The 19,454-nt window shown below is 43.4% G+C and overlaps 1 protein-coding gene across 1 annotated transcript in view; it reads left to right on the top strand.

Annotated features, from left to right (window-relative positions):
• Window positions 1–334: 334 nt before the first annotated feature.
• The window catches only part of SQOR (sulfide quinone oxidoreductase), a 57,888-nt gene continuing 38,768 nt past the window's right edge, over window positions 335–19,454 (top strand). The window contains exon 1 of the mRNA XM_063091108.1: window positions 335–609. The gene's annotated coding sequence lies outside the window, so the exon portion shown is untranslated. The remainder of the gene's footprint in view (window positions 610–19,454) is intronic.

Below are 19,454 nucleotides of genomic sequence, written 5' to 3'. Positions count from 1 at the left end.
TGAAAATGGAATGGAACCCAGTGTGGAGGCCAGTGGCTGAAAGCCAGCTGACCCGGCCTGCTGGCTCTGAGGGAAGCGCTCCGGACTTAGCAAGGCAAGTCGCTGAATTCTGAGCCTCATCTGTGAAATGAGCGGGTTCTAGCTGTCTCTCCTCGCAGTCGTGGGAACCAGCCGACAAGCCCAGGGCTCACTGGAGGACCGAGGGCAAACTACCAGGGCCCCCATCTACAGCACCCCGCCTCCACCTTTGCCCGTCCCGATTACGCCACGCTGTTGGCACCCAGGGGCAGCAACATCAGGTGGCCTCCTGTCCTCTGCCGGCGCGCGGGAGCCCGCGAGGCCGGCTGTGGCCGCGTCCCTGGCTCTGTCCCGGTGCGCGCTCAAAGCCCGGTGCGGTCTGCCCTGGCAATCGTGCCCAGGCTGCGGCGTCAGGCGGGGCAGAGGCGACACCTTTCCGGACCTTTCCTGGTGGGAGCCTCGCTCTCCCCGCCTCCAGCCTCCGCCCGGAGCGCCCGGCGGGCGGGGCCCCAGCCGAGGCCGGGAGCCGCAGCAGAGAGAGGCGGTTTCTGCTGCGCCAACGCTGTGACCGCAGGCTCCACTTGCCCCCGGGTAAGAGGCATCCGGCGGCCCATCTCGGGCCCTCGGCCAGGGGAGGGGGACGAGGCGGGACGGAGATCACCCCCCGAGATTGGTTGTTGGCCCAGCTGCGTCCCCGCAGCCGGGACTCCGCGCACCCGGTGCCCCGCGCTCCACGCCGCTTCTAACTTTCCTTCTACCGCTCCCCGGACGTCCGCGGCTCTTGCTGCCCTTGTCTGAAACCCGGGTCTTGGGACTCTTGCTTCCTTCTTGGAGCGTCGGAGCCTCGGGGCACTGAGAGGCCGACTTGCGGTGGGCGCTTAAAAACCGAGGTATCCGTGATCTTGGTGTGCGGGAACTTCTGGAGCCTTCCACTTGCTGACTGTCACTCAGCGCTGTGTCGGGGCGGGAGTGGTGCTCAGCCTCTGGGGGTCAGGGATTGAGGTCGGCCTGTGTGCCCACGACTGTGACACGTTTATCCACGGACACTGTGTGTGTGACAGAGGGGCGCTCGAGGAATCAGCTGAGGCTGGAACCCGCAGAAGAGAGCACTTAGGGCGCCGCTGAACAGGAATTGGTGGGAAGGGGAGAAAGGGTCCTCTGGTGGAATCGGGGCTCCTTTCCTTTCCCTTCATCCTCTCTTTTAATTATCAAAATCTCAACCTAACTTCTTGCTCGAAGACACAGTGAGCAGAGTCTCTGGATTTGCCTGGACTACCCATTATAATGCAGGGTTCTGACCCATGTTTGTGCCATGTACCCCTTTGGCAGTTCTAGGAAACTAAGGACACTTTTTCAGAACAATTCTTTTAAAGGTATGAAATAAAAGGCACAGTATTACAATAAAGAAAACCAATTGCAAAACACTTGTCGAAATATTAAAAGAATTTATGATATGGTAATACATGTGCTTTTAAAAAAACCTAATTATTATTAAATAACAAGATCTAGAATTGTATCTAACAGCTGCCATAATTTTGAAGCAGTAAAGAACACAAACAATGTTTCAAGATTATAGGCAACACCTCTAATATGAGAAAATAGCTGTGATGTCTATTGGTGACAAAGTCATAGGTACTGCTGATACTGCTGTGGTTTGTTGCCTGTGTATATAATTGAAGAAAATGTTAAATTTCAATGAAATATTAGTGAAAATAAAGATGTAAATATTTTTTTCGATCCAAGTTCATGTGCTGCAGGTTAAGACAGCAGAAAGGCACTGCCTGGGTCAGGTGACTTGGCTTCTAGGCTTGACACTTCCACTGACTAGCACTGTGGCCTTGGCTTTTGAATTTCTTTGAGCTTCAGCTTCCTCACTGTAGAGTGGAAGTAATAACACCTTCCCATGTATTTAAGACACCCAGAACTGCACCTGGTACAGGGCAGTGAAATAAGTACCATTTATTAGAACTTATCTGCCTCCTTCCCAAGCTTATGGCTATCACCATTGTTTCCCCAAACCTGGTACATGGAAAGTACTCAGTAAATATTTATTGAATGAGTGAATAAGTGGGTTGGAGAGGGTTGCTTATGACTGACTACATTTAAAAAACAAAATTCATCAACAAGACAGCTGGTGGTTTGGGAAATGACTTTAAATTTTGGGATTTCTTTTTTTAAAAACTGGCTGAACAAATATATAAACACATCCAGAACTGGAGTGTTTGAAATGTCAGACAGGGCCCATGGGCCTGTGTGTATTGGTCTGTGTGGCTGGTGTTTTGCCAGAAAAAACAAAATTTAGTGTTGATAGGAAACCAGTACTCTTTTGCGAAACATTTTCTCCTCCATCTTGCCTGTGTCTAGGCTTGTTAATCTGATGTGTTGTAACTCAGGAAATGTCTTGTAATCAGTGGAGACAGACCATGACGAGGCATTTCTGGACTTAGATGTACAGAAATCTTTCTTCTTTTCTTTTCGCCTTTCCCTGCCTACTACCCACTACATAACTCCTCTGTGACTCTGAAGATTTGGTAAATAAGAGCAGTGTGGGTAGTTTACCAAAAGCTGCCCAGACTAGGCCTGAAGCCAACTAGTTGCTTATTAATTCTCAGCCTTAAAAGTCTATGTAATCCAACAAATGTGGATGGTAAAAAAAATAAAGAAAAGTAGATCCAGCCAGCTGACCTTGTATGACTCCATACTTTGTGAAAGTGGTAAATTAGGGCAGGAGGTGGGGAGAGAACTTTGTAAAGAATAGGAAATTTAGAACACCCTCGGGCTATCTATGCCCATAACTTTGGGAAGGGCCAATACTGGTATTATGGATTGAATTGTGTCCTCCCTGCCCCCGTTTGCATATTGAAACCCTACCCCAGTATCTTAGGATGTGACTGTACAGACAGTCCCTGATTTATACCATGGTTTGATGTAATGATTTTTTGACTTTACCATGGTGCAAAAGTTATATGCATTCAGTAGAAACCATACTTTGAGTACCCATACAATCATTCTGGTTTTCACTTCCATACAGTATTCAATAAATTCCATGAGATATTCAACACTTTATTATAAAATAGGCTTTGTGTTAGATGATTTGCCCAACTGTAGGCTAATATAAGTGTTCTGAGCATGTTTAAGGTAGGCGAGACTAAGCTGACATGTTCTGTAGTGTATTTAGGTGTATTAAATGCATTTTGACTTCTGATATTTTCAACTTAGAATAGGTTTATCAGGATGTAACCCCTTCATAAATCAAGGAGCACCTATATTTGGAGATAGGGCTTTTAACGAGAATTAAGTTATATTAGGTCATGAGGGTGGGATGCTAATCCAATGTGAATGGTGTCCTTATAAGAAGAGGAAGAGACATCGGGGGCATGTGTGTGCAGATAAAAGGCCATGCCAGGACACAGCAAGAAGGTGGCCATCTGCAAGCCAAGGAAAGAGTCCTCAGGAGAAACCAGTTCTGTCAGCACCTTGCTCTTGGACTTTTAGCCTCCAGAAGTGTGAGAAAATAAATTTCTGTTGTTTGAATCACCCAATCTGTGGTATTTTGTTATGGCAGCTCCAGCAAATTAATACAACTGGGCACCCTCTCTTCTAAGTCGTGATCATGACATGCCCATCATTTGCTCTTAGGATCCCTTACCCCACCTACCCGGAAGAATCTTATACTCTCTTTCTACAGACACTCTGATGGTCCCTATGGTCCTGTCTGAGGTTACTAAAGCCTTATTCACCTTCATGATTCTCACTGTTAGGAAAAGAAGAACTTGGCATCTTTAGCAAATGGCCCACACTAGCTGTTGTGTCCTATACAAGGTAGGTGATTTATAAGTGCATGGAAGATAGGGTGATAATGTCGATGATCATCCCTGAGTACCTTGGGGTGACTGACTTCTAATAATAATGAATTTTTAAGTTTTGACCCTAGCCTAGCCTTCAGGGAGCTTTCATTCTGTCTATCTGGAAACCAGCCAGCTCCAGCCCTATTTGCATTAATGGAGAGGAAATACTTGTGTCTTTATTCTGGGACCAATTCCTGACATCTGGAGGGGTGATTTCACTCTATGATACTTTCTTCTTTCCTTGGCCATTTTTCCAAGGCATACCCATAATGACTCCATAAGAAAAAGATCTGGTTATGGTATAGATTGTGAGGGTTCCCCAAGAAAATTCTGGGTCTAGTAATATGGTTTTGTGTTTCTGTGAGCATATGAATGATGCTTGAGATGATGAGGGGCCATCCCATTCTCTGGCCATCTGAGTATGGATGATAATCATGAGGCTTTCAAGGTATATGTATTAGTCTGTTTCTGTTGCTTATAACAAAATACCTGAAACTGGGTGATTTACAAAGAAAACAAAATTTATTGCTCACAGTTTTGGAGGCTGGGAAGTCCAAAGTCCAGGGAGCAAATCTGGTGAGGGTCTTCTTTGGTGGTGGCTTTACAGTGATGCAGGGATCTCACATGGCAGAAAATGGAGGAGCAGAGAGAGATAGAGCTCCTTGTGTGCTGTCCTTTTAAAGCCCTCAAAACCATGCCCATGATCGCCGTTATTAACCTATTCACTATGGCATGGTCCTACTATTTAATCATCTTTTCAAGGCCCCACCTTTCAATTACCATAAGAGGATTTCCCATCTTCAACAGTTACAGTGGGGATTACGCCTCAATGAGGTTGGGGGCAGGGCATCCAATCTATAACATTCTGCCCCTGAGCCCCCCAAAACTCATGTCCTTTTCACATACAACTACATTCATTTAGTCTCCAAAGTCTTAACTTGTTTCAACTCAAAAGTCCAAAGTTCAGAGTCCCATCTGTGAAAACAAAACAAATTACCTACAGCCAAGATACAATTGTGGGATAAGCACAGGGTACATATCTCCATTCCAGAAGGGAGGTACAGGCCAAAAGAATGGGGTGACAGTTCCTAAACAAGTCTGAAACCCAGCAGGGCATGCACTGAATCTTAAAGCTGGTGAATCATGTACCTTGACTTCATGTTTGACATCCTCTGCACACGGGTGGCATGCTGCTGTGGGGAATGGGCCCCCAAGTCCTTGGGAAGCTCCATTCCTATGGATTTACTGGTCTTCGGCCACAGCTCTTGCAGGCTGGCATTGCACACTGGTATCTCCACAATTCTGGGGTCTTCATGGCAGTCCTGCTTCTAAGGCTCCACCAGACATGGCACTGATGGGGTTTCTCCACTGCAACTCTGACCCCACATTTCCTCTAGGCATCACTGTAGCGAAGACTCTGTTTGATGAATCCACCCCTGTAACAGATCTCTTTCTTGGCCCCCAGGCTTTTCCGTACATCCTTTGAAATAGGGATGCAGGCTCCCAAGCTTCCACAGCTCTGGCATTCTGTGAGCCTGCAAACCTATTACCACATGGATGCTGCCAAGGCTTCCAGCTTGTATTTTCAAAAGCTGTGGGTCCAGCCACACCTGGGGCCAATTTAGACACAGCTGGAGCAGCCAGAGCCAGCTGCTCAGAAGCAGCTTCCCAAGGTGGCCTCAGGCAGCGAGCCCATGGAGGGTGCCTCGGGCATGTTCCCTGAGACCATTCTGTCTCCCTAGGCCTTTGGGCCTGTAATGGAAGTGTTGGCCCCAGAGGCTTCTGCAATGCCTTCAGGGCCTTTTTTCCTTCTCTTAATAATCTCTTTCCTTCTCTTAATAATCCCTAATCTCCTTAGCACCATTGCATTTTTATCCTGAAAATGGTCTCTGCTTCTCTACCACATGGCCAAACTGGAAATTTTCCAAATCTTTCTTTATGCTCTTGCTGCTCTTTTAATTATACATTCTGGCTTTACATCATGCCTTTTCTGCTATAACTCAGCATAGACTGTTGCAAGTGGCTGTGCAGCTTCCTGAGTGTTTTGCTGCTTAGAAATTTCTCCCAATGAATAACCTAGTACCTTGAAGTTCCACATTCTGTAAATACAAAATGCAGAAACATAAACAGAATGCAGCCAAGTTCCTTGCCAGTTCTTAGCAAGGGTAATCTTTGCTTCAGTTCCCAACAAGTTCCTTCTTATTTATATCTGAGATCTTCACAGAATGGCCTTTACTATCTATATTTCTATCAGCATTCTGGTTGCCACCATTTAACCAGTTTCTAAGAACTTCCAAACTTTCCCTTGTTTTCTTGTCTTCTAAACTCTCACCAGCAGCTAGGCTTTTTCTAGCCTGCTCCTATAAATACCTCCAGCTTCTCTTTAATACTCAGTTTCAGGGTCACTTCCACATTTAAAAATATTTGTTATAAGTAACACCCCACTTCTCTGATACCAGTTTTCTGTATTAGTCTGTTTCTGTTGTTTATAACAAAATACCAGAAACTGGGTGATTTATAAAGAAAATGAAATTGATTGCTTGTAGTTTTGGAGGCTGGGAAGTTCACAGTCCAGGGAACAAATCTTTTTCTTGGCAGCAATGCAGAGATTTCACATGGCGGAATGGTGGAGCAGAGAGAGAGACTCCCATGTGCTCTCCTTTTAAAGCCCTCAGAACCACACCCATGACCACTGTTTTAGTCCATTTTCGTGTTGCTATAACAGAATTCCTGAAACTGGGTAACTTGTAAAGAAAAGAGGTTTATTTGGCTTATGATTCTGGGACAGCTGCATCTGGTGTGTGCCTCAGGCTGCTTCTACTCATGGTGGAAAGCGGCAGGCAGCAGGCGGGTACAAGCAGATCACATGGCGAGAGGAAGCAAGAGAGAGGGAGGGAGGAGGTGCCAGGGTCCTTTAAACAACCAGCTCTTGCAGGAACTAATAGAGCAAGAACTCACTCACTACCCCCATCCCCCAGGGAGAGCATTAGTCCACTCATGAGGGATCCTTCCCCATGACTCAAACAGCTCCCAACACTGCCACACTGGGGATCAGATTTCCACATGAGTTTGGGGGGACAACACATCCAAACTCTATCAACCACCATTATTAATCCACTCACTACAGCCATGGTCCTTATAATCTAACCACCTCCTTTTAATTACCTTAAGAGAGTTTCCTACCCTCAACAGTTACAGTGGGGATTAAGCCTCAGTGAGGTTGGGTGGGGGGCATCCAATCTACAGCAGTCTATGTGATCAAGTCTGAGCTTGTTTTGAATCATAGAGTAAGAAAGGCCTTTAAAGCCACCTAGAAACATTCACTTATTTTATACTCAGGGAAATGGACTCAAAGTGGTTAAATGACTTGCCTATGGTCCCACAACCTCTGTTTGCTCATTTATAAAATGGGGATAATAATTCCCACCTCTCTGGTTGTTGTGAGAAGTTATGTAAAGTGTGTATCCCAGTCTCTGGCACACAGAAAGCCTTCAACAAATGATGTTTTTTCCTGATGCTTTTATTATGTCTGGTATAGTGCATCTACCCCTAGCAGCTGCCCAGAGAATCAGTGGATAATGGTGCAGGTGTGGGACTTGGGGGACGCACCCAGGAGATACAGTTTCCATTCTGATTGTGTTCCAGGTCTGGTTATAAACCCCTGACATTCTTTGCACAATAATTCACAGCTCTGATTAATCTAAGGAGTTAGTAGAACAAATATCCCCATTTGAATGCCTGCTTGTGAAACTCCATTTCACGTTTCTCCTTATTTAGAGGATCACAGAGTTTTAGAGAAGGAAGGGAACTTTGAAGCCACCCAGCCCAATCTTTTATTCCACTGAAGAAGACAGCATGGCCCAGACTGGTTAAGCATGAGCCCTACTTGGCACTACCTGGCATGTGGACCTGGGTCTCCTGACTCCTGACACACCCTCAGACAAAGCTTCACCAGGAACTGGTAATTGTGTCATCTAGTTGGACACAGGAAGATGTGTGCTGGCAGGGAACCTGGCACACCTGTTACTTTGTCTAGACGTCATTCTGTCCTAACCATTAAAGGATTGAGTTTAGCGTCTCTCCAACCATGTTCAAACAACAGATGTATAACTTTTAATTAAAGAGTCTTTTCTCGTTGTGGTAAGACCTCACACACTGGATTTCAGGGAATGATATGCCTGACTAATTGGCTAGTCCCTGTTTACAACAAAATTCCACCCTTTAGAGTCTCCTTGCGTATGAGACTCTGAATGGGAATCCCATTGCTCCTGAGGCTGATGAGTAATTTTATCGTGCTCATTTAACAGATTCAGGAAACCAAGGCCTCAATTGATCCCTGCTGTGTGACTGGAAGCAAATTAATTCCACATCAGACTTCCCTCTCCTGTGACAGTCTGCATTCTACAGTCTGCAGATGGGCACACACAGGCACATGCAGATATTAAAAGGAAACCTGAGAAATGCTTGACTAGAGGCCAACCATGAATGATGGAGTTGAAAGGGAGCAAAGTCATGCTTATTTATACACTAGAATGTGAGAAGTGAAGCTCCGACTGGCTAAAGCAAGCAGGGAAACATGGCTTTTTTTTTTTTTTTTGGTTTTTTTCTTTCTGTATAATACAGTCAAAACCCTTAACTTTTGATTGAAATAATCCAATTGACTGACTTTCTGACCCCTTCTTTGGAGCCTTCATGCAAGAATTTTTCTTATGTAATTTAACTTTTTTTTTACTGCTTAACAATTGTATTTGTTTGGTGAAATTGTCAGTCCCCCAATTATAATGCTTTCTCTGACTGTAAAATATGTGTAGGCTAGGGAGACTTATAGGACATTTCTCAGTAGCAAAGGCAGCCACTGTTTCGTGGCAAAGTCCTTATTTGTAACTCAGAATCAGTAATTGTTGAGAGAAAATTTCTACAGTTTTCCCGTAACAGGTAAGGGAACTAAGGTACCCAGATGCACTCTAAGCTTTGAATCATCAGAGAGCTGTATAAAACTGTTGCTGTTTCCCCGGTGACTTCCACCTGATGACTTCGACTACCGGAGCACTTGCTTCATGGCTTAATATCCAAACATTTGGATTTATAACAGCTCCAGAGGGAGAGTTCCAACATGGCCCTGCAGGGCTAAGCAAAGATTGCTCCATTTTATTTGTTAACAATATAGTAATCCAGTTCCTGAACACACAGCTGAGGATAAGTGCTGCAGTTACTCAAGAGGAGATGTGCCAAGAGGAAGGTGTGCCTACATAATCCTTGCACAGGACAACACTCATCCCATTTTCAAGGAGGGTGGATTCCTTCTCTCTCTGGACTTTACTGCACTTTAAGTAATCCAATGCTGTTACTCACATCCTCTCTTCATCATATCCACTTGAATAAGTGGATATAATGTCATAGTTCACATTCTTTCTTCTTCTTTATCCCCTATAGCTAAATTGTCACAGAAATTCTTTCAACATGTGTCTCGTATTCATGCCTTCATCTCTGTTCCCATTACATAGACCCAGCTCTCACTGGTGCCTGAATTTCTGAAACAGCCGCTTAAGGAATCTTCATATTCCCGGTCCTTCCTGTTACGAAAGAAAGACTGTTATTCATTGCTGGCTCTGCAGTGCCTAACACAATGTTTGGCGTATAGTAAACACTCAAAAATGCTGAACTCATTTGAATTGCTGCAATTCATCCTCTCAACTTGCCCTAGGGAGCCTTTCTAAGTCTTCCTAAGTTTAGTTTTATTAACTCCCAAGGACTCTGCCATTAGCAGGGACCACAGGCTCAAATGCACACAGGGCTGAGTAGGTAGTAACTTAAATGAGTGACACAGGCTGGGTGGGGCTGGGGTAAACTGGAACCTTGTGCAGGGTGGAGATGGCTGATGACTACTCAGCTCCAGTCACATGTTTCTGTGTGAGAATGTGGGCCTGGTGTTATCACCGAGCCCCAACCACCTGGATTTTTTTTTTTTTTTTTGGTGAGATCTCCAAAATTTTAATGTTGGCAACTATCTCAAAATTTAACAAGACATTGTGAGCCAAAGAAAATACAGCTTTGGTCTTCATTTGGCCTGCACGTTGCTGCTTTGTGACCCCTAGATGGGATTAAGATAGTCTAGAATTCAGTTCTCAAACCTAAACTTTAGTAACATATGCCTTTCTAATCTTATTTCTCCCTCTTCCCAGGGCACACCTACCCTTGGCTGCTCTCTGTTTTGTCCACAGTTAAGCAGTTCTCATCCCAAGTTCCAAGTTCATTCTCATTCCTAAACCTCAAACCCAGTTGTCCCAAACTAGCCCAAACAAGCCCTTGCCTTAACTTCCCTGTTTCTGTTCCCACGAGTCCTCTCTCTTCAGCATCCTGGATGTCTTCTTTGACTTGTTTTTCTCCAGAGGCCCTTCTTACTTCTCACCCAACCATTCTCTCTTCCCGGCCTTGTCTTATCTGAATCTTTATTTACATTTCTAGTACTAGCACCTAATACAGGCCCTTCTCACCCACACTTGGACCACTGCAGTGGTCTCCCAATTTATTGACCTGGTTTTGTTTCTCCTCCAGCTTAATTTGCTTGACACGAGATTCATATTCTCAAAGCTGCCCCTTTCTTCTATCATTTCCCAGAACTTTGTTTACCATGTAAAGCCTCAGTTCCCAGGCATGGCCCTTTATAATATGGCTAAGATATTTTTTTCTTATTTTTTTTTTGTTATATGTATATATTTTTTAATTTTAGTTTTTTTTTTTTTTTTTTTTTTTTTTAGTTGGCCTGCCATTGACCAAACACATTCTGGGCCTTCCTATCTTATCAGGTAGGGTCTCTGGGAAAGAGTTTGCACACTCAAACAGTGCTATTAAGGAGGGTTTAATGAAATAACTATTTACAAAGATGTGAACAGGCTTAAGGGAGATCAACAAGAGTGGTGAAGCAATTGTACTGGTTTGGGGCCTGAGGATGCAAGCAGAGGGAGTGGTTAGAGCTATAGTTGAGAAGAGGGCCCCCACAGGAGCCAAGGCCTTCAGCTGAGGAATACAGCCATAGCCGAGCCGAGGCTTGGCGGGAGGGGGCTGGGGAATAAATATCCTGACCTCCCTCTCTTTCCATCCTCTAATCTCCTACTGATGCTTTCCCTTGGAGGAACCCAACGGAAGCTAGAGGACAAGACAGGCCAGCTGATGCACACATTACAGGTCCTCTCTTGGGCTCAGAGCACAGGCAGAGAAGGGTGGAGAGAGATCTGGAGGGCGGTCACCATCTCTTTGATTCATTTCCTTATGCTATTCCTTCCTTTTGGTGTACCCTCCCATAGCATTTCCAGTTATCAAAATGCTGCGGATCTTTTATCTTCTGCTCAGACTCTACCTGTTTCACCAAGCTTTCACTGATTACTCGTCTCATCAAAACACCTAAGGTGTTTGGTTCATATTGATTACATGGAGCTTTGCTTTTGCCACTGGAGCTAAGGGTACTTAGATGTGTGCTCAGCTTTCTCTTTCTAGGATGAGTAGGGATGTGTCCCAGCACTTTGTGTTTTCCTCCACAATGAATTTTTTTGAATGGATAAAGTTCATTTACTGTGTGCATTTCCAGCTTATACAGTTGTTGAATAAATCCACCCATCAGTTAACTTATTTTTTAAATTTTTATTTATTTTTCAAATTGTTTTTATTCAAGTTGATATTCTTTTTAGCAAATATTACTGAGACCCTTCTTGTAGCAGGTACTGTGCTAAGTACTGGGTAGTGACATATCAGGCCCTTGCACTGACAGAACTTACATTCTAGTGGAATGGAGTACACGTTTGTCCTCCTCCCCCGCCCCCAGCTATTATGCCCCCTCTGAAATGCCCTTTCCTGTTTCCTCATCTTAGTCATGGTCCAAAGTCCAGCCCCAGTTCCAGCTTTTGTAGTCCCTCCTGCCCATATTGATTCTACGAGTTGTATTACCTACCTCACCCTTGTGGTCACCAAGTTATTTGTTAACATTTTCATGCATCTACTTTCGCAGACAGATTGAAACCTCTTGGTGCTTTCAGACTCTGGTTCTAGACTCTGGTCTTGTCTATCCTCACCAACACTTGTGGAGTATTTGGGCCCTTCTTGTTATGCTCTGGGTGGTCTAGACAGTTGATGGTCCAGGCAAAAAACCTCTGCAGTCTGCCCAGAGTGTAACACTGAGCTTTTTGGCTACCTTCTTAGGAACAGTTGCCAAAAAATGGGGTACCTTTATTTTCCAGCACCTACATCATCTCTGGAGTAGTGGAAAGATGGTAGGGATTGGCTTCCAAAAATCTAGGTTTATATTCCAGCTTAGATTTAACTAGCATGTCATTTAACTTCTCTTAACCTCAGTTTTAGCATCTGTAAATGAGAATAACAATACCTACCTCATGAGATTGTTGTGCAGATTAAGATGATGTATGTATTAGTTTCCTATTGCTGCTGTAACAAATTAGACAGACTTGGTGGCTTAAACAATACAGATTTATTATCTTACTGTATTGTAGTTCAGAAGTTCAGGCTAAATTTAAGGTGCTGGCAGGGCCCCGTTCCTTCTGGAAGCTCTAAAGGAGAATTTGTTTTCTTGCCATTTCCAGGTTCTAGATGCTGCCCACATCTTTGGTTTATGACCCTCTTCCTCCATCTCCAAAGCCAGCAAGTTTTCATCTTTCTTACCATTCTTCCATGGTCATGTCTTCCTCTGACCACAGCTGGGAAAGGTTCTCTATTTGCTTTTTGAAAAATTGTTGTTTATTTTACTCCTTTAAAAAATTAAACAAAACTTATAAATACAAACAATTCACTGAGGTCACACTTTTTGTGATGTTACTATTTCTTCGTTCAAAAAATGTTATGATGTAAATATGCAAAAACTGATTAGATTGCTTTGTTCTTTGTTTGTTTGTTGTCTTTATTATTGTTTAAAGTTTATTTATTTATTAATATTATTCTTTTACATTCTGTGATATTGTTGTGGAGCAGTTGGTGGGGAGGTGGAGGGGGAAGGGGAAAGAAATAGGGTGGGAGAAGGAGGAAGGAAGAGGGGCAAGGGTGAAGCCTGTGCACCCCCCTCATTCCTGCAGGGGAGACCAGGGGGCTTCCAGCCATGTCTTGGTCATTGCTGGGCTGGGTGCAGATGTCAGGGGGGTGTGGCTGAAGCACTCGCCCCCCCACCCCCCCAGTTCAGGAGCCTGGGGCTCTTCCTGTGGTAGCTTGGTGGTCGTTGCTGGGCTGGTAGTAGGTATCGGGAGGGCATGGCCGAGACCCTCAGCCACCCACCACCCTGGCTTGGGAGAGCCTGGGGCACTTTTTGTGGCAGCTCAGTGGTCATCACTGGGCTGGTTGTGGGTTTCGGGGCATGGCTGAGGCCCCCAGCCCTCCCTTCTCCTTGGCTTGGTAGCCCAGGGGAATTCTGGTCCTTTTAGGTTTTACAGGTATTCTTCGGTGATGTGAGACCTTTGCTAGTTAATATCAAACTTTGTCTCTGGACTGTGGTTATTTTGTTTTTTCTTCCAGTTTTGTGTTGGATTATTTGCTATTCCCACCACTTAAACTCTGGACTGGAACTAATTTGTTGTCCTTTGCTTACTTCTAAAATGGGGGAACTTCCCGCGGGGACCAGTACTTGAGCTCTGTGGTTGAGCCAAATTGTTTCTTTGCTGCTGATTCCTTGCAGAAGGCTTTTTGTGCAGCTCAGGTTATAATGGTTTACTTTATAGGTACTTATGGCTGTTGTGAGATCTAGTACACCTGGGTTGTGTGGACAGTCTGGTCTGGGCCTGAGTCTTTTCAGCAAACTACACCCCCGTCATTCTATATTCCTGACCAGTCTCCACTGAGTGATCCTACGCTGACTGGGGGGCAGATCAGCTGTCCATGCTGTGCCCCAGTGTTCCTCCAGTGGGCCCATCTCCCCCATTGCGTGCACTCCAAACACTTCCCTTGGGGCGGACCATGTGCCGGTCCCTTGCAATGACTCACTGGCCTCTGAGTGGCTCCTTTTTGTCAGTTGTTGTGGTTTCTCACTCCTATGTAGGTCCATGGGAACCCTATCAGTAGTCTTGCTGGCCTGGGGGCCACCAAGGCCCTCTTCTCCCCTGCCACTTACAAGCAACTTCACAGGAAGGGCACAACTGCAGCTTTTGCCAGCTCCTGTTCCATGTGCTCACCAGCTCCAGCCTTGAAGCAGCTGGGGCTCCAAATGGTTGGAGCAGTCCTTTCTCTCATCGTGGCTTCTCCCACCTTCATGCACTCTGTAGGTATCTCCTCCTCTTCCCCTGAGCTCTAGCGGCCCCAGCTTGGCCGTGATTGCTTTTTAATACTTTTAAATTGGTTGATTTGTGGGAGAGAGTGACACTGGTGATCGACTATTCCGCCATCTTGACCAGAAGCTGATTCAGTTCTCCATTTTTAAGGATCCATGTGATTAGATTGGGCCCATCTGGATAATGCAGGATACTCTCTTTATCTCACAGTCCTTAACTTACATCTACAAAGTCACTTTTGCCATTCAAGGTAACATATTTACAGGTTCTGGGGATTATGACACCTTTGGGGGGACATTATTTTGCCTATCACAGTCCACACTCTGGCTCCCAAAGATTCATGCCCATCTCACACGCAAAATATATTTACTGTAGTCCAAGTTCCCCCATTCAAAGACCAAGTCTCAACCCATTACATCATCAACTTGAGTCCAAATTCTAATTTGTCTCACTAGTTCAAAAGTCTTGATTTCATCCTCTGAATAATCTGAATTATGTGTGGATGAGGTTCTGGATATGATCTGTCCTGGGGCACAATTCCTGTCTGTTTGTGAACCTGTGAAACTAAAGAAACAAGTTATCTGCTCCCAAAATACAATGCTAATATAGGCATAGGATAAAAGTTATAGATATTCTGCTTAAAAAGGGGAGAAAATGGGAAGAAAAAGGAGTCACCAGTCCGAAGAAATTTCAAAATCCAGCTGAACAAATTCCATTAGGTTTCAAGGCCTGGGAATAATCCTCTATGGGTCTTAGCTTTGTCCTCTGAGCTCATGGCTGTGCCCTCTGGGACATCCTCCCTTTATCATGAAATGTAGCATGTATTTGCAGGTGAGTAGTTCTAGCTCATTTTTGTTTAATAGTTATTCTCTCAGTTTTTCTCTTTTCTCTCATATTTTATTAAAAGCAGCAATAAGAAATCAGGCTGTACTTTCAACACCTTGTTTGAAAATCTCTTCAGCTAAATGTTCAATTTCATCTTTTACTGTAAAAACTCTACTTTCCACATAACTGCAATTCTGTTAAGCTTTCTTAACAGAAAGAAAAGGATCCCTTTTCTCTAAAGTCCAGTAACATGTTCCTTATTTTATTCTGACCCCTTACCAGCAGTAATATCCATATTTTTACTAATAGTTTGTTCATGATGGTTTAGATATTCTCTAAGGTGATTTATGTTTTCTCTACCATGATCCTCACTTTTTTCCTGAATCTTCACTAACATAGTAGTTAACATTTATACTTGTACAGTGTGTTCAAGAGAATTTAGGGCTATTCTATTATGCTTCTTGTCAGATTCCAAACACGGTCCAAGCAGGGAAAAAGTGGAGAGGAAATACCTCAACTACACTTTCCACTCCTTTTGAACTACTGCTACCACCTCCCACTAGCTGAACCCAACCAGAAGCCAGAGGGCAAGGGAGTCCAGGTGATGCTGTCAGCTTCTCAGGGATCGAGCATGACAGAAGAGGGTGTGGGTTGGATGTAGGTGGAGGGAGGAAATGGAGAGTAACTGGCATTTTAGTTAAAAACATTTTTAAACTACTCAAATCATTGATTTTCTCATTTCTGATTTATGCCTTTGGTGTTATGCTAAGAAAATTTTATGATGTAAATGTGTACTTAAATTTTCTTCTAGCTCTTTTGTGGCATATTTTTAACATTCAAGTATTTAAATTATACCTTCTAATGTTAAAAAACACTTTCCCCTGAAATTTGGCTCACTTTATTCTTAGCCAACATTATCAACAACTGGAAAGCTCTACTGTTTTTCCCTTAGTACCTAAAGCTAATGCACTGGGAGTTGGAGCAGGACTCGGGTAGGGAAATTTCTCTACATCAGTATGGGTCCATGTATACAGCAGATACTCAATGAATACTTGTGGAAGCATTCTTAAACAGCATGCAGATTTCATGTAGCTCTATTCTTTCATAAAGATATACTTACACATTTAACATTGTTAAGTGTGGCTTAATTTATATGCATTTTATACAGGAAATAAAATCTCTAAATAAAAATGCAGCTTAGGTTATATTTCCTGATTTTCAGTTCTGAAAATTTAGCCACTGTATGATTGAGACAAGTTTAGGATAGGTATAAACCTGAGTTTGCATGTACATGAGGGTACTTCAAAAAGTTCATGGAAAAATAGAATTAAAAGATAATATGCGGCCGGCCCTGTGGCTCACTTGGGAGAGTGCGGTGCTGATAACACCAAGGCCGTAGGTTCGGATCCTATATAGGGATGGTCGGTGGTGCGCTCACTGGCTGAGCGTGGTGCTGACAACACCGTGCCAAGGGTTGCAATCCTCTTACCAGTAAGGAAAAAAAAAAGATAATATGATCTTTTCATGAACTTATTAAAGCACCCTCGTACTAATATCCTGCTGAAAACTGTCTCCTTAAACACCTTTCTGAGCACTTTTGGATGATGACACATCTCCTTTATCAAGGTCAAATGGATAAAAGAGATGTGAAGATTTTTCCTGTGGAGAGGATATCTCAGGTTTCAATAGAGCGGGTGAGAGTGTGACAAAGGAAAGGAAGACCAGTGCTGTAGTCACCCAGAGTAATTAATTATTGCATTAAAAAATTAAACTGTAGCTATGTTTAGTTGCCAAAATTTAGCCCTATCACCCACATAATTACAACATTCTTCAGTAATATGTAATTAAATTGCTTTTAAATGCCACCTGACAGTTCCATTGATATGTAAGAAGGAGCAGAGTAAAAATTTTTTAAACATGTAAAATTTTCCATCTGAAAATAGTTGGGACATGTGTTTTAATGTAGGTTTATTAAAATGTACCTGGGATTTGTTTTAATCAGGTGTAGCGAGGCCAACAGACCAGGAGGTCACTGCCACGAAGGGAGAAGTTTTTACTCATAGTTCCCTAGAAACAGGAAGCACAACATACCACATAGGGCTGTATGGGGAAGCATCAGAGGCAGGAGGCACCAAGCATCAAGAGGCAGAAAAAGTGAAGGAAAAGCATGGGCAAAAGCCTGTGTTGTGGCTTTTGTGAAACAAAGGGAAAGGGATGACCAGGTTTGGGATTGGCTAGTTTAAATAATTTTGGTGGGCTCCAGGGTGCAGGGGCTCCCTCTAGTTGTCTGATGCACGGCCCTGGGATGTTTAAGGCAGAGGAATATTGCCTCCTGGAGTTTAAAAGCTAGATAGAGGAGGTGGTTCAGAGTTTGGACTCTGGTTTGGTTGGTTTACGTAGCAAAGGTGTGCTCACTGGCAAGTCATTTACTATCTCTAGGAGTTAGTTAGCCCTGGAAAGGGCAGTCTCTCTGGGATTAGCAAGGCCCCAAAATGTCACACTAGCATAAAATACAGAAAATAAAAAACATGATTAATACATGATTAATATTAGGACTCAAATTATCTCCAGGAAGAAGAAACAGCCAGTTGTCTTCTGGGTTTCATGAAGCATATAATGCAATGCCATTGAGAAGTGCCATGAATATTACTGCATGATTATTTGCATGTACTTCAGATTAAGACGAGATCATGTTAAGAAAACATAGTATTTATGGGGTAATGTTTGATATTTTCTGGTTATCCAAAGCAGTGCTAATCCAGTGACAGTAACAATTTCCTTCCTGAGATTTTTCCAGATTTAGGCCTGCCCTTGTATAGTTTAAGTCAGAGAATATGATGGTTAATTACATGTGTCAACTTGACTGGGACATGGTGTGCCCAGAAATTTGGTCAAATAGTATTTTAGGTGTGCCTGTGAAGGTGTTTCTGGATAAGATTAACATTTTGATTGGTATGTCCAGTAAAGCAGACTGCCCTTCCCAATGTGGGTGGGCCAGTATGTGTATTGCTCTTATCTTGCTATTACTTGAAATATTTTCAGACCTTAACATTTCAGTGACTAAATAGCAAAGCCAATGTCTAGTCTTGATGTACTGTTTTTTATTTTTGTTTTTTACTTTTTCATTCATTCATTCATTTTAACTCCTTATTGTGTAAACTTTCAAACATATACAAAAATAGACTATCACAAGGAATGCCCACATATATCCATCAGTTGACTTCAAATTGTTATCAACTCACTTGCTATCTTGTTTCATCTACATCCCCACTCATTTATACCTACTGTAGTATTTTCAAGTGAATTCCAAATCATTTAAACTGTAAGAATCTTGGTGTGTATTTCTAAAAGATAAAGATTCTTAAAAAATAAAATCAGTACTATTATTGCACCTTCTCTCCCCCTGCCAAAAAGCTTAAATATTCTTTTTCGTTTACTTAGTAAGTTAAATTTAATACCATACATTCCCTTCTACCCCACTCTATGGAATTCAATCAAGCTTCTTTAAATTTGAATGAAAATAAAATTCGGCCAGTAGGTATTTTTTTCTTGAATTATTGAGGAGTCAGATAGTTTGAATTAAATTCTGTTACTTAATTAGTGATGTGACCATGGGTAAGTTTTCTAATCATACTCTAAGCCTCAGTTTTCTCATCTGTAAAATGGGATACTTTTATAAAGTTGTGAGGAGTCTCTGAGACAGCCTAAAATGTTAGCTATTATTACTATGATAGTCTCTCCCTACTTTTTCCTATCAGATCCTGTCTTCTGGAAATAATTTGGTTGAGAGGTTTATAAATGATATAAATAGCCTTAGGGCCGATTCAATTAAATTGTCCCAAGCGGGAGGATCTAGTTCAGGAGGATGAGTCTTCCAGGAGTCTCACCACCGGGGTACTAGGTGTAAGCCTGACCTGTGCTGTGTAGACAAGCCTCACTCTTGCCTCAGAGACTGGGATCCACAGGGATCTAGACCATGGGAACGTAACAGCTCAGAGTAAGCTTATCCTAGATCTATTGGGAGGAACTGGGAGGGTGGCAAGAGCCAGAGGCTGTTTATTGTCTGTTTTCCTCTTTGATTTTTGATGTTTTCTACGAAGGTGATCTGTTGAAGGTTGGCCCTGTGGTTATTGAAGCCCAAAGCAAAGAGGGCCCAGCCTGGCCTAGGCTTGAGATAAAACAATTGTGAACCATATAAAGACCACCTGTTTCCTCAAAAGCAAATACGGCTGAAAGGTTGACTACAAGCTTTCTGGCTTGGTGGATCTTTCATTAAAAATGCTCTGAATAATCCTTACTTAGAGGCCAGCTCTGTTTGAACTCAGCCAGGTGTCCTTGCTGCTCACAACCCAGGGAGTGGCATGTCATGTGACGTAATGTCAGGGAGCTTTTGACACACGCAGTTCGTGCTGCTTGTCTAGGAAGGGCCCACGAGGGAAAGGTGTGGAGTCCCAGAGACTTGTCCAGACCAGGCCTAGAGCCCGTGGCCAGTGATGTGAGTGGG

The sequence above is a fragment of the Cynocephalus volans genome, chromosome 3 (genome assembly GCF_027409185.1).
Source record: "Cynocephalus volans isolate mCynVol1 chromosome 3, mCynVol1.pri, whole genome shotgun sequence".
Classification (NCBI taxonomy): Eukaryota; Metazoa; Chordata; class Mammalia; order Dermoptera; family Cynocephalidae; genus Cynocephalus; species Cynocephalus volans.
Note: the sequence above shows the minus strand (reverse complement) of the source record. Positions and strands in the feature narration are given on the sequence as shown.